This window comes from Sapajus apella, unplaced genomic scaffold, assembly GCF_009761245.1.
Source record: "Sapajus apella isolate SASKATOON/1434 unplaced genomic scaffold, GSC_monkey_1.0 scaffold33, whole genome shotgun sequence".
Classification (NCBI taxonomy): domain Eukaryota; kingdom Metazoa; phylum Chordata; class Mammalia; order Primates; family Cebidae; genus Sapajus; species Sapajus apella.
In genome coordinates this window covers 4,647,613-4,662,257 of record NW_022436973.1, presented here as the reverse complement: position 1 = coordinate 4,662,257, position 14,645 = coordinate 4,647,613, and the positions used below count along the sequence as shown (strand labels likewise).

Sequence of the window (14,645 nt, the reverse complement as noted above, 5' to 3'; positions counted from 1 at the left end):
CCTATTCTGGACATTTCATACAAATACAATATATGTGTGGCCTTGGAACTGGCTTCTTTCACTCAGCACAAGGTTTTCAAGGTTCATTCACATTGTGGCATGTATCAGTGCTTCATTCATTTTCATTGCCAAGTAATAGTGCCTTGTACCATGTTTTATTTATCCATTATCATGATGGAAATTTGGGTTGTTTCCACTTTTCAGCTGTTACGAATAATGCTATGATGAACATTTGTGTACAAGTTTTTGTGTATGTATGCTTTTATTTCTCCTGAGCATAAACCTAGGAGTGGAATTGCTGGGCCATCTGGTAACTCTATGTTTTAAATTTCAAGGAAACGTCATACTGGTTTTCAAAGCAGCGGGACCATTTTACGTGTCCACCAGCAACGTATGAGGTACCCAATTTCTCCATCTCTATACCAGTGCTGGTTATTGCCTGTCTTTTGGATTATAACCATCTTAGTGGGTATGAAGTGGTATCTCATTGTGGCTTTGATTTGCATTTCCTTGATGGCTAATGATGTTGTCTTTTTTTTCTTTTTCTTTTTTTCTTTTTGTATTTTTAAAAACCAGAGCATCCATTGCGTGACTAATCATTGAAATTCTTAAAATGAACTGGATGCTGTAACAGCTGCCCTCTTGGGTTTAGGTGTTGTTCCTTCATGGAATCCATGCCTGAATTTGCGGTATACAATTTTTAGGTGCCTCATTCGACCAGTCCCGGTGGTATTTTGTCTTTTAGCCTTGGCACTCCAGTTACAGTTTCTCTTGTGCTTGGCGGGGTAGCCACATTTGCCACAGGTCGACTTCTGAAGGTAGTAGGCCTTAGAGCCACAGCGACAGTACATCTGCATCTTATTGCCACATTTTCCAAACGATGATGTTCCCTTCGTCATCTTGCTTCTGTAGCTGAGACCAGAGCGATGTTGAGCATCTTTTCATGTGCTTATTGGCCATGTGTATATATATCTTCTTTGAAGAAATGTCTATTCTATTCAGATCCCCTACCCTTTTTTTTTTTTTTTTTGAGACTGGGTCTCGCTCTGTTGCCCAGGCTAGAGTGCAGTTGGCACGATCTCGGCTCACTACAACCTCTGCCTCCCAGGCTTAAACAATCCTCCCACCTCAGACTCCCCAGTAGCTGGGACTAGAGGCCCATGCGTGGCATCATGCCCAGTTAACTTTTTGTATTTTTTTTTTTTTTTTTTTTTGAGACGGAGTCTCGCTCTTGTTACCCAGGCTGGAGTGCAATGGCGCGATCTTGGCTCACCGCGACCTCCGTCTCCTGGGTTCAGGCAATTCTGCCTCAGCCTCCTGAGTAGCTGGGATTACAGGCACGTGCCACCATGCCCGGCTAATTTTTTGTATTTTTAGTAGAGACGGGGTTTCACCATGTTGACCAGGATGGTGTCGATCTCTTGACCTCGTGATCCACCTGCCTCGGCCTCCCAAAGTGCTGGGATTACAGGCTTGAGCCACCGCGCCCGGCCAACTTTTTGTATTTTTAATAGAGACAGGATTTTTGCCATGTTGCCCAGGCTCCTTGCCCATTTTTTAACTGAGTTATTTGTCTTTTTATTATCAAGTTGTAAGAGTTCCTTGTATATTCTAGATATAAGTCCCTTACCAGGAATATGATTTGAAAAATCTCGTCCCATTTTGTAGGTTACTGTATTTATTTGCCCAGGCTGCCATAGCATAATACCACAGACTGGGTGGCTTAAACAACAGAAATTGGCTGGGCGCGGTGGCTCACACCTGTAATCCCAGCACCTTGGGAGGCCGAGGGGGGCGGATCATTTGAGGTCAGGAGTTCAAGACCAGCCTGGCCAACATGGTGAAACCCTATCTATACTAAAAATACAAAAACTAGCCTAGTGTGATGGCAGGCTCCTGAAATCCCAGCTTCTCAGGAGGCTGAGGCAGGAGAATCACTTGAACCTGGTAGGCAGAGGTTGCAGTGAGCTGAGATCCTGCCACCACACTCCGGGCTGGGTGACAAGAGTGAAACTCTGTCTAAAATAAAATAAACCTCAAAATTTGTTTCTCACAATTCTGAAGGCTAAAATTCTGAGATCAAATTGTTGGCAGGTTTGGTCCCTGGTCTGCCCCACAGGCCCAAGTCCTCTTTCCTTGGCTCGTAGTTGACTTTCTTCTCCCTGTGCCTTCTGCCGCTGGTCTTTCCTCTGTGTGGCGCATCTCTAGTGTCTCTTCCTTTCCCCGTCCCCCTTCCTCTAGTGTCTCTTCCAATGAGGACACCAGTCATTGCTGAGGGCCCCATCCTAAGGGCCTCAGTTTAAGTTGATCACCTCTTTAAAGACCTTATCTCCATCGATAGTTACACTCTGAGGTTCTGGGACTGTAACTAGTACAGTTCAGCATATGAATGGGGGGCATACAATTCAGCTGATAACAGTTACGTTTTTTAGAGACAAGGTCTTGCTCTGTTATCCAGGCTGGAGAGCAGTAGCACCGTCATAGCTCAATGCAGCCTTGAACTTCTGTAGGCTCACGCAGTCCTCTTGAATAGCTAGGACTACAGTCATGAGCTACTACATCTGCCTAATTTTAAAAGAATTTGTAGAGACAGCATCTCGCTATGTTGCCGTGGCTGGTCTTGAGCTCCTGGCCTCAAGTGGTCATCCGGTCTTGGCCTCCCAAAGTGCTGGGATTATAGGTGTGAGCCACCAGGCCCAGCCTTATCTTTTCACTTTCTTGATGATACCCTTGAAAGCATGAAAGTTTTTAATTTATCTATTTTTTTTCTTTTGTTGCTTGTGCTATAGGTATCATATCTAAGTAACCACTGCTTAATCCAAGGTCATGAAGATTTAAGCTTATGTTTTCTTCAGAGTTTTATTTTGTTTTGTCTTTTGTTTTTGTTTTTTTTTTTTTTGAGACAGAGTCTCACTCTGTCACCAGGCTGGAGTGCAGTGGCGTGATCTTGACTCACTGCAACCTTCAGCTCCCTGGTTCAAGCGATTCTCCTGCCTCAGCCACCCGAGTAGCTGGGATTACAGGCATGTGCCACCACGCCCAGCTAATTTTTGTATTTTTAGTAGAAAGAGGGTTTCACCATGTTGGCCAGGATGGTCTCAATCTCCAGACCTTGTGATCTGCCCACCTTAGCCTCCCAAAATGCTGGGATTACAGGTGTGAGCCAACCCACTGGGCCTCTTCAGAGAGATTAATAGCTTTAGCTCTTGTGTTTAGAGCTACATTTTGCATGTAGTATGAAGCAGGGATCCAAATTCATTCTTTTGCATGTGGAGATCCAGTTGTCCCAGTACCATTTTTTGAAAAAACTATTCTTTCCCCATTAAATTGTCTTGGCACTGTTGTTGAAAATCAACTGGCAGTAAATGTAAGGACTTCTGTCTGGACTCTCAGTTTTACTGCATTGGTCGATACTCCCATCCTTATACCAGTACCACACTGCCTTGATTACTGAAGTTTCCTAGTAAGCTGTGAAATCAGGACACATGAGTCCTCCAGCCTATTCTGAATTTACTTTAACTTTTGGTACAAAAGACTTTGTGAGAGGTGAATGAACATTACAGCATTGGACTTGGGAGCCCCCTCCCTCCAAGGGCCTCATTTTAGGAACCCAGGCTCCAAGTTCCACAGGAGCTTTGGAGAGATAGATTCCCATCCTCACAGCCCACAGCTCTTCATTATAAATCAATAGAAACATTCTGCAAAGAACGATGATCCCCTTGGGTTATTTTAAACATCACTTTAAGTCTTCCCCACCTGCTCGGCTGTCTAATTGCTCTTCCTGAAACAGCCTCATTCACAACTGGATTATTAATGAACAGAGAGGGAGCCAGGGAGCCAATGAGGGCGCCTTGCAGAGTTCCTGGGGAGGGCCTGGGGGTCTGGAACAAGTTCAACCCACAGATTTTCTCTCCCCCAAGAAAGGTGACTGAGCAAACAAGAAATCACTAAACTCAGGTGATGCTGGTGGCCTCCAAAGAACATTGCTAGTGAAAAAAAGGATTCGGGAGAGTTTCTCAAACATGACAGCTGAGAATTAAATTAACTGGGTGTCATCCCCAAACTTCCCAGACTTAAACTCTCTTTCTCCCAGCTGGCTGGCCCTCGGGGTGCCTAGGGCTCTCGTCTGTAGGCCGGGAGAGCTCCGGAAACAAGGCCATTTGTGGTGAAGAGAAACCTATTGTTCTAAGGCCAGTGTTCAGCAAATGTGGATTCCAGAGAATGTTTGGGGTTGTTTTCTCTGCTTTGTTTATGAACTTTCTCTTCTCTTCCTGGGGTGGTGATGGTGGGGGATGACTCTCAGCAACTTAAATAGTTAAACCTATTGTGGTGTAAAGAAAGGCTGGTGCGCAGAGTGCAGAGGCCTTCAGCCCCAGAAAGAGGCTTGAATGAGGTGACAGAAGCCACGGGGTATGTTTTGCTTTGTATTTTTAGCGTTAAATCTCAGGGAAGCAGCCCCTATCTTCATCCTGCACAACTCGAAGGGAAGCAGATGTCAGCAGAGGTACGACCACTTCCTTCCTCCAGCGCTTCACCTCCCTTCTTTCCAGAAAGAGGAAATGACGCGAGTCCACGCCGCAGGCCACAGCCCCCATGTCTTGCCCCACGCCCCCGTTTGGGGGACCTGGCCCCACAGACCTGTCCCCAGGGCAAGACCTAGGACGGCCCCTAGACCCGGGAATCCTTCAGACTCAGGCCTAGCAGGCCTTCAAGGTAGGAGCCCTGAGTTCCTGGCCCTGGCATTAATTCTCAGTGACCTAGAGCAGGTTACCACTCCTCTCTGTACTTCAGGATTCCCGTCTGTCAAATGGGAGCAGGGATACAGTCCTTGGCTTCGCTCTTTCCACAGTGGCGGTGGCGGAGCGGGGGCGGTTAGGAAAACTATTTGGGAGGAGCGGGCAGCATTAGGAAAGCTATTCCGAAGCCTGGCCGCGTCCAAACCGGTTTCAACTTCCTGCAGCTCAGAAGAGGGGTCCCAACCCGAGAGCGCTGGGACCCTGTCCCGCGCTGCCTCCCAAGCCGGATCGGGTTGAGCGCGCCCACCCTAGTCCCAGGAGCTCAGGCCCCGCCTTGGGGGAGGAGCCGAGAGGCGGCGCGGAGGCTGGCGGCCGAGCAGAGCCGGCTCCGTAGCCGCTCGAGCAGCTGCGTCTCGCGGACCCACAGACAGAGCCGGGGTCGGGAGCCGCCCGGGGCAGGGCTCGGGAGAGCGGGTGAGTTCCCCCGCGGCGCCGCCTCTCTTCCTGCGTTCTGCGGCTTCGCGGGGCTGGGGATGAGGATGGGGCGGGGAGGTGGTCCCAGCCTCCGGTCACCTCGCTGGGGGCGGGGGCGCTTTGGCCAAGGGCCAGGAGCTTAACATAAATGGGGTTTGGGGACTCTGGAAAGGCGGATACCGAGAGCGCCGGGTCTGGGAGTCGGGGCTGGAGTGAGGACGTTCTCCCCGGGTTCGCGCTTCCTTGATGAGGCCAGGGGAGGGGGCGCTTTGGCAGGTCGTTGGCTGCGGCCGTCGTGGCCCGATCTTGAGGCGGGGAGGTGGGGTCCTCGGCCAGTTCTGGACTCGTGGGCCGACGTCTGCCGGGGGTGCAATGCTGGGCGGCGGGAGCCACAGCGGACACCAAACGTGCCCCCGCGCCCACTCTCCTGGCCGGGCATGGGGGTGCCGCCCCCTCGCGTGGCAGCGCTTGGTCCCCGCGGGCAGCGGCAGGGCTCAGAGAGCGCTCCTGCCCGGGTGAGAAAGGTCCCCAGGGCAGGCGCCTCAGCCTGCAGACCCGCCCCGCCTTGGGATCCGGCTGACAGCGCCCGCCAGCCCGGGGAGACCCCGCGAGTGGTAGTTCCCCGGGAGGGGCGCGCCCGGCCTCTCCCAGGGCCCCGCGCGCCGGCAGCTGGGTCCCCCGCGTCAGGAACGCTCCCCTCCGGGCTACTCCCGCGCACCGATTCCAGCCGGGAGGAGCGCCCCCGAGCGCCGAGGATGGGCGGAGACGTGCAGCCGCCCCAGAGAGGTCGCCCAGAGGGGTCTCCCCAAGGTCACCCGGAGTGCCCAGGCTGAGCTGCCCCGACCGCTCCGGGTGGAGAGCCGGGAGACGGAGGCGCTCGCTGCCCTGCTCCTTCCCCCATGCAGACTCCCTTCCTCCGCTCCCCCTCCCCGGCCCGGCCTTCAGCTTCACTGGAGATGCTGATGATGCAGCTCCCAGCCCTGGGCGGATAATTGAGCCTCGGAGAGCTTTGAATCTAGCCCTCCCGAGAGCCCACGGTTGCGCCGCCGCCGCGTGCTGGGCCTGGGTCTCGGTGCTCCCGGGCACCTCATTAGCGGAGGGAGAGGGACGTGGCTTCATCAGCGCTTCTCGGAAGCGAAAACCGAGCTGCCTGCGCGCCCATGTGATTGCATTTCACATAAAGGGCCCCTGTTCTCACTGTCAGAAGCGCCCCCCAGCTCTCCGCGGCTCTGGGCACCAGGTGCCGCCTCTGAATCACCCTCTGTGGAGGACCCGGGGCCCGGAGGTACCAGGCGCCCTTTCCCGCAGGGCTTTCCATGGAAAGGGCCTGCCGATGGCGGCCTCAGTCTGCAGGGGTACTTCCCTGTGTACCCTGCCATTTCCTGCGGCTGGTGAAGCACCGGAGAAAAACCCTCCATCTAGGAGGCCTCCTCCAAGGCTGGTAATAAAGCTTCTTAGCTCAGCCGGCAACTAGCTGTCTGCTCGTGGGCAAGGCACTTGGCCTCTCGAGCCTCACTTGCCTCTAAGAAACGGGGCTAACAGCCGCCAGGCTGTGGGGAGGTGAGGGAGAGGCTGGGTGCAGCAGAGCGGGAGGATGAATACTCCTTGGCCAATACCTACCGCCCTCGGGATTGGCTTTGAGTGGGGCGTGTCTCTCTTAGACAGGTGCAGAAGTGGAGCCCTGGTGGGTGGTTCTGCAGGGGCTGGGGGAGTTTCCACATCTTCCTCCCCCAGCTCTGTCATAAAAAGCCAGCTTGCAGGAGGCCGGTGGGGGCCAGAAAATCTTTCCAGCAGGCTGCCTGCTCACACGGCCCTTCCCACACAAATCTCCCATGCCCTTCTCTCCCACCTGTCACCCAAATCCCATCTTCCTGGCTGAGTCCCCAGGATGCTGGGGACAAGGTGTCAACCAGGCCACCCTGGACCGTCAACTCTATACCTATCTGCCTATTGGGGTCTACCTAACAGTGCCCCCCTGCCCTGGAACCTTCCTGGCCCCAGCTTTTCCCAGCTTCTGGAATGACTTCTTTCAGAAAGACCAGTGATCCTTCCTTCCCCTCTTTTGGTCTCCTGTCACTGTGACACTCATTGGTGGCTCTGTGGTTCTTGTGTCAGGGCCCGGTGCCATCTGTGCTCTCCTGATCATCCATGGCCTGGAAAGACATGGTAGGCAAGGTGCCCACTCAGACTTTGCTCTTTCTGGTAATTGACACTGGAGTGGAGGTTAAATTCTAATCTAGCTGTTAAGTGATTTCAGGAGCTTGAGCCACAGGGCTAAGAGGATGCTTACATGAGAAGGTGGTTTTAAAGCCAGAACCTTTCTCCTTTCTGCAGAGCCCATTTGACTCCTTTGGACACTAGGCCTATGTGTGATGGCCTGACAGAATCCTCACAACCCCATGAAGCAGGCGTTACTGATCCCCATTTTGCAGTTGGGAAAACTGAGGCTCAGCTCCTCTCAAAACCAGCTCCATGCCCTGAGTGGAGCAACAGAGGCTGCAGCCAGCCTGGTTTAACAGACGGCAGAAGGCACATCCCTGAATTCAGGTGCTGTGCTTGGATTCTCAAGCCCTCACTCCCGCACCCCCACAACCATTCCTTCCCCTCTCCCAACCTAGCCACCACCCCTCCTGCACCCAGGACACTTGTCACATTTGTTGAACAGTAGGTCCCAAATGGCACTCTTCCAGCAGAGACCAGGACAGGAAAACTTTCATTGTCCTGAGTGCATCTTAGCAATCAGGCTTCAAGGAGGGCTTAGGCAAGCCTGCCTTTTACAGAAAACTATGAGTATGAAGAATGAGGGAGCCGGAGAGGTCTAATTTAAATTAGGGATCTCTATCTAAAATCTCTGCTGCTCTGTATACATTACTTAATCTCTCTGAGCCTGGTTTTCTCATTTGTAAAATAGGTATCATAGTAATGCCTACTTTGTGGGATTGTAAGGATTCTATGAGACCATTAACACATAGAAAGTGCTCAGTACTAGAGCTGGGCGTGGTGGCTCACACCTGTAATCCCAGCACTTTGGGAGGCCAAGGTGGCAGATCACTTGAGGTCAGGAGTTCAAGACCAGCCTGGCCAACATGGTGAAGTCCCATCTTTACTAAAAATACAAAAATTAGCCCAGCATGGTGGCCTGTGCTTGTGGTCCTAGCTACTCGGGAGGCTGAGGCACGAGAATCACTTGAAGCCAAGAGAGGGAGGTTGCACTGAACTGAGATCATACTGCTGCACTCCAGGCTGGGTGACAGAGCGAGACTCCATCTCAAAACAAAGGAAGAAAAAGAAAGTGCTCAGTACAGCATCTGGTGTGGGTAGGAATGCAGGAAATGATCATTGTCACCATCACTACTATTTCCTCCTTAGTGTTGGGCTCTCAAAGGTCCCACCTCCTCCAGAGCCAGGGTGGGGAGTGAGTTAGACCCTGTCTCTTCTGCCTGTAGCCATCAGGACAGGGAAAGCCTCTCAGCCTGTCTCCTGGGGTGGGGGTGGGGGACTCACTCCTGGGAACTTTGAGTCTAGCACCAGCTTTTCCCCGGGGAGTCTGTGAGCAGCCACTTAGCCTTTCTCAGCTGACTGCCATTTTCCAGGATTCATTGATTCATTCAAAAGACGTTTATTCCATCCCAGCCCTTGTGCTTAGCAAGGGATTTCAAGATGAATGAGGCAGCTCTCAGGGTTCTCCCTCTATGGGGAGAGGCAGGGCTGGAGATAGATAATGAGGACACTGTGGGATAAAGGCTTCAACAGCAGGAAGTGGAGAGCAGATCCACGTGGCTCAGCATGACCTAGGTTTGAATCTTGAAGCTGTCACCTTTTAGCTGTTGAGGATGGACAGAGGCCTTGCCTCTCAAGCAGATAAGCCACCTCCCTAGGGTGATGATGTGAGGAGAGAAGTGAGACACTGTGGGTAAAAAACCGAGCTTGGACTCACGCCTGTAATCCCAGCACTTTGGGAGGCTGAGGTGGGCAGATCAATTGACTCTGGGAATTCGAGACCAGCCTGGGCAACATGGCAAAATTCTATCTCTACAAAAAATTAGCCAGGCATGGTGGTGTGCACCTGTAGTCCCAGCTACTTGGAAGGATGAGGTGGAAGAGTTACCTGAATCAGGGAAGTGGAGGCTGCTGTGAGCCATAATTGCTTGTGCCTCTGCACTCCACTGGGTGACAGAGTAAGACTTCGTCTCAAAAAAACAAAACCAAAAAACTTAAAAACCTAGCTTGGGCTTTCTAGATATTAATAAGTGCTCACAGATGTTCATTGCTATTATTAGCCTATTATTGCCAATAACAGGTGGGGAAAAGTTGCTGTGGGAGCACTTTGAGCCCTTCAGTGGCAGTTTTCCAGGTGGTGGGGCAGCCTTAGCAGAGAGAAGAGTGTGTGTAGAGGCACAGAGGCTTAAAGGTGCTGGGTGTTTTTGGAGAGCAGTGGGAGAAGTTGCTGATGGAGCAGGGTCAGCAGACTGTGATGGGGGCAGAAGCAAGGCCAGGGAGGTAGCAGAGGCCATCCTGCCAGGAGCCCTGAAGGATTAAACACTCACTGACCCGAGGCCGTCCCTCTGCACCTTCCTTAGAGGGTGGCTCTCTAGTGAAGGTTTTCCAAGGAACTTCAGGATTAACTTTTCATGGAAGGAAGGTCTGGCCTCTGCTCAACTGTCCATACCTTCACCATCCTTCCCTCTTCATTCCACCCAGGAAGGATGAAGAAGAAGAAGAGGTCCACTTCCTCTTCCTGAGATGCTCTTCCCACCTCTGCACTTGTTTCTCTCTTACTGGGACTCAGTTTCTCACTTGAAAGAAGAGGATAGAGGTGGAGGAAGCATCGTGACTTCTCACTTATCAATCGTGATATAGTACCAAGTGCATTTCAGGTTGCTGGTCACTGTCGAAGGTGTTTACTTGCATCGCCATTGAATTCTTATACCAATCTGTTGAAATGAATGCACCTATCCCCCACTGCACAGAGGGAGAAATTGAGGCGCAGAGGGTGAGGCAATTTGCTAAAGGGCATGCAGCTTGTAAGTGACAGGAACTCACATCTTGGGAGTGTCTCAAAATTTCCATGTGCTATCCCGCACCACCTTCTTCACACACTTTGTAAATCTAAGGCTGACTAAAGAATATGTGGCTTCTATTTTTTTTTTTTTAAACGGAGTCTCACTCTGTCACTGTGGCTGGAGTGCAGTGACACGATCTTTGTTCACTTCAACCTCTGCTTCCCAGGTTCAAGCGATTCTCCTGCCTCAGCCTCCTGAGTAGCTGGGACTACAAGTGCACACTGCCATGCCTGACTAATTTTTTGTATTTTAGTAGAGACGGGCTTTCACCATGTTGCCCAGGCTGATCTCGAACTTCTGAGCTCAGACAATCCATCCTCCTTGGCCTACCAAAGTGCTGGGATTACAGGCGTGAGCCACCATACCTGGCCAGAATATCTGGCTTCTTACACTTTGTGTACCTTTGGGTGCTGGGCAGTAGGCATTTTGGAGATGGCTTACAGTGGGGTGTGCTCTGGGTATCTACTCTGACTTTGGGGAAATTCCTATGTGCAGGTGCTTTGGGGGGAGGTGTTCTTGGCATTCTAGAATCTAGAATGGCATTCCATCACCCACAAATGTGCCTTGATGCAGGCAATGTGCAGCTTGATTGATGTGGCAGATGGTGGCTGAGCCCCGTGGTGGCCCCAGGAAGGAATGAATCTTTTAGGATGCCTGGTCAGCGCATCACATGACCACAGACCCTCCCTGTTTCAGAGGATAACCAAACAAAGGCTTATGTTTCCTTTTCCAAGGGGGCAAAGTTTGGGGACAGGCTTCTAATCCTGGCTTTGCTTTCCACTGGCTTTGGGGCTTTTGGAAATTTTTTCACTTTCTGGAGCTTTAATTTCTTCATTTGGAAATAAAGATGAAGAAATAAGTTGCTATTTTTAGCATCTTCAATAAGTGGCTAAATAGTGACTAACAAACACAATCCTGAATTGTCATAAGGATTTGTAATCGTATGTAAAATGCCTGGCTTCCAAGCTGTAGATAATATTGATATAGTATCCAGCAGATTTTTCTCTGCAGTACTTATCATAATTGTGATTATATGATTATATGTGAGCATTACTCTTTTAATGAGACATTCTGTCTCATCCACTAGACCTGAGGTTCTCAACTTGGGCCAGTTTGACCCTCCCCAGGGGATATTTGGCAATGTCTAGAGACATTTGTGGGGGGGGATAGTGGGAAAGAGGAGCTACTGACATCCAGCAAGTAGAGACCAGAGATGCTGCTGAATATTCTGTAGTGCACAGCACAGCCCCCTCAACAAAAAATTATCTGATCCAAAATATCAATAGTGATGGGGCTGAGAAAGACTACATTGGACTATGAGCCCCGTAAGGTCAGTGACTGTGTCTAATTCATTCAGCTATGTGTCTCCAGTTGGCCAGCGTGATCAGCATGATGTCCAGCACACGGGAGACAATCAATATGCATTAAAGGAATGAATGAGGACTTGGAAGGCCTTATGTCCCCTGGAGTCCCAAGGGTTTGGCTTGTGGAACATTTTGAATAGGCAGAGGAGATTCAGATGAACTTGAATGATGAACAGCCAGTTGGTAACTCAGGCCAAAGACATTCAGACCAAACTCTCTGTTTTCCGTCCCAAGCAGGTGCTTAGGGGCCCAGATTATCTGAATTGTTCCTGCCATCACCACTGCATTTTGCTCATGTGGATATGGGACCCGTCTTTATCTGGAAAGTAGGCTGGGGTAGGGGAGCCTAGGTGCTCTCATCTGGGCCCTTGGGATTTGCCAAGCTGGGGCACAGCTGCTGTCAGCTTCCTGTTTTGTCCCTTACTGGTGGAATGAAGGAAACCCACTGAATGGCTGTTTTCCACTGACATTTTCAGCAATGTGATAGGCCTAGGATTAATGAGGTCAAGCTGCAGTGTGAAATCTGCCTGATAACTTGAAGCCTGGCCAACAGGAAGACACTGCTTGTTTTCTTGGGCTGTTTGATGTCCCTGCGTGGCTTTAGGCAGGAAAGCAGGGGTCTCAATTCTGTACAAAAGAAGAGAGTGTTTTATGCCCTGGAATTATAGAGGCCAGAGATGTCTCTTTTTCAGTTTATTGGGAAGGTTTATTTTAATGTGGACTTAGAAATAAATAACTCATTAAAGTGAAGGTTCACCTGAAGCCTTAGGCTGGCTGCTAAGTGTGAATCTAGGCTTTTGAAAGGACTGTGCTGTTTTTCTGGGTCTCTGTAGGAGTTTGAAGGAGACGACTGGCCCCCAAAGGGTGTTTGGGCAGGCTAGATGTGCCCACTGGTTAGAACTTACTTGGATAGGGAGAAGGGGTCTAGGGCGTATGCCACAAACTTGCACACACATCCCCTCTGGGTTCCTGCTAAAATGCAGAAACTGATTCAGTTGGGCTGGGTATGGAGTTTTCTGCATTTCTACCAAGCTCCCAGGGTGTCAAGCTGCTGGTCTGTGAACTGCACTTTGAGAAGCAGGGGTATGGGGGACCCCAAGTCTATAGGTAAGGGTTCCCTGGTGCAACACAGCATGAAAGCAAACACAGTGTGTTGTGCCTGTTTGCACAGCCATATGCTGTGCTGGCTGGCTTGCCAAGTCACAGATGTTTACTGTGCCCCTTCTCTGTGTGCCCCAGCCTGGGACCAGACTTGACAAAGAGGATACTTGGTCTCAAGGAGCAACTCAGACAGCTAGAACAAGGTGTGATGAGCTTCATGTACTTCCAAAAACATGTGTCCAGGAACATGTTGTTCCAGGGTCACCTGGTCACCTGGGGTTTGTGAAAAGTGCAGATGCCTGGGCCCTAGCCCAGTCCACCTGTGTTAGAATCGGCCAAGGTAGGGCCCTGAAAGTCTGTATTTTTCAAAGTGTGCCAGGTAATTCTGATTCACAGCCAGACTGATAGAAGGGAAGGTGGGAGGAAGAACTGCCAGTGCATGCAGGTTAATTGCTCAGCAGGACCTATGTAATGTTGTAGAGTTGTGTATTGCTGATGGGCACAATGGCACAGCTAAAGGAGAGGCTGGAATCTAACCTGTGATCCACTTGCCAAGCTCTGCACCCTGCAGGGTTGCATCTGCTTAGAGGGAAGGGCACCTTTTTCTTAATATTCATCATAATCACTTGGTACTTATGAGCCAGGTGCCGTCTATTTAACTCCTTTAGTCCTCCTAACAACTCTAAGGAGTGATATTATTATTATCATTATTATTTTTTTTGAGACAGGGTCTTGCTCTGTGACCCAGGCTGGAGTGCAGTGGTGTGATCTCAGGTCACTGCAACCCCTGCCTCCCTGGTTCAAGCGGTTCTCCTGCCTCAGTTTACTGAGTAGCTGAGATTACAGGTGCCCAACACCACACCCGGCTATGTTTCATATTTTTAGTAGAGACGGGGTTTCGCCATGTTGGCTAGGCTGGTCTCAAACTCCTGACCTCAGGTGATCTGCCTGCCTCGGCCTCCCAAAGTGTTGAGATTACAGACATGAGCCACTGCGTCCAGCCAGAAGTGACTATTGCTACTCTGGTTTTACTGCTTGGGAAAGTGAAGCACGGAGAGGTTCAATGACTTGCTCAAGGTCACATAGCCAGTAAATGGCAAAGTCAGGATTTGATTTCAGGACATCCAGCTTCAAAGTCCTTGCACTGAATCATTATACTCTCTGGCCTTTTCTTTGCATAAAAATGCTGTCTTCTCTTTATGGGGCTGTCCCTACTCTGAGGGAGTGCTTTTTTCTTGTCCTTCCCTCAGAGGAGGGAGGGCTAGCAATGACCTTGGTTGGTTTTAGAGTCAGGTATGGGTTTGATTCCTACCTCCAGCACCTACTACAACCTTGAGTAAGTTACTTACATCTATTTGCTGAGCCACAATTTCCCTATGTGTAAAATATGAATAATAATAGTGTAATATAAATTGATATGATTAGGCATTTGGTCTCTGCTTGGCAGGTAGAAGGTACCTGATACATGCCAACTATTCTTATGGCATTGTTAGTATTAGAATTAGCCCCTAGGAGTATTCAGGGGCTGGGTAAATAGGTAAGCAGAGCACAGTGTCATTATGTCCCCAGGAGCTGGGTTATTCATTTTGTTTACTAGCTTACTTATGGCCATTACTTACCTGGGCATCCCTAGTCTCTGCTTCTTGGGCCTGGAGTCTGTGCCAGCCTGGTGAGTTCTGAAAATGTCTTAGTTCAGACTCTCAATCAGAACTGGCTTTATTTCCTCGCATCCAAAGACAAGTAAAAGGTACTCATTTTGACACTTATTCTCTTTAGGGCTCTTGGCCCTTTTTGGTGAGTTCCTCTGCCTCTTGTTTTCTTTGTGGAACTATTGCTGTTGCTGGCTCTCCCGTGGACTGGACAGGGAGGAAATGTTGCCTTATAAACATTGTCTGCTACCTTATAAA

The 14,645-nt window shown here is 50.2% G+C and overlaps 1 protein-coding gene and 1 pseudogene across 1 annotated transcript in view; one reads left to right on the top strand and one right to left on the bottom strand.

Annotated features, from left to right (window-relative positions):
• Positions 1 to 555: 555 nt before the first annotated feature.
• Positions 556 to 899, bottom strand: LOC116562689 (annotated as a pseudogene).
• Positions 900 to 5,094: 4,195 nt separating this feature from the next.
• Positions 5,095 to 14,645, top strand: part of PPP1R16B (protein phosphatase 1 regulatory subunit 16B) — a 121,685-nt gene continuing 112,134 nt past the window's right edge. The window contains exon 1 of the mRNA XM_032294944.1: positions 5,095 to 5,210. The gene's annotated coding sequence lies outside the window, so the exon portion shown is untranslated. The remainder of the gene's footprint in view (positions 5,211 to 14,645) is intronic.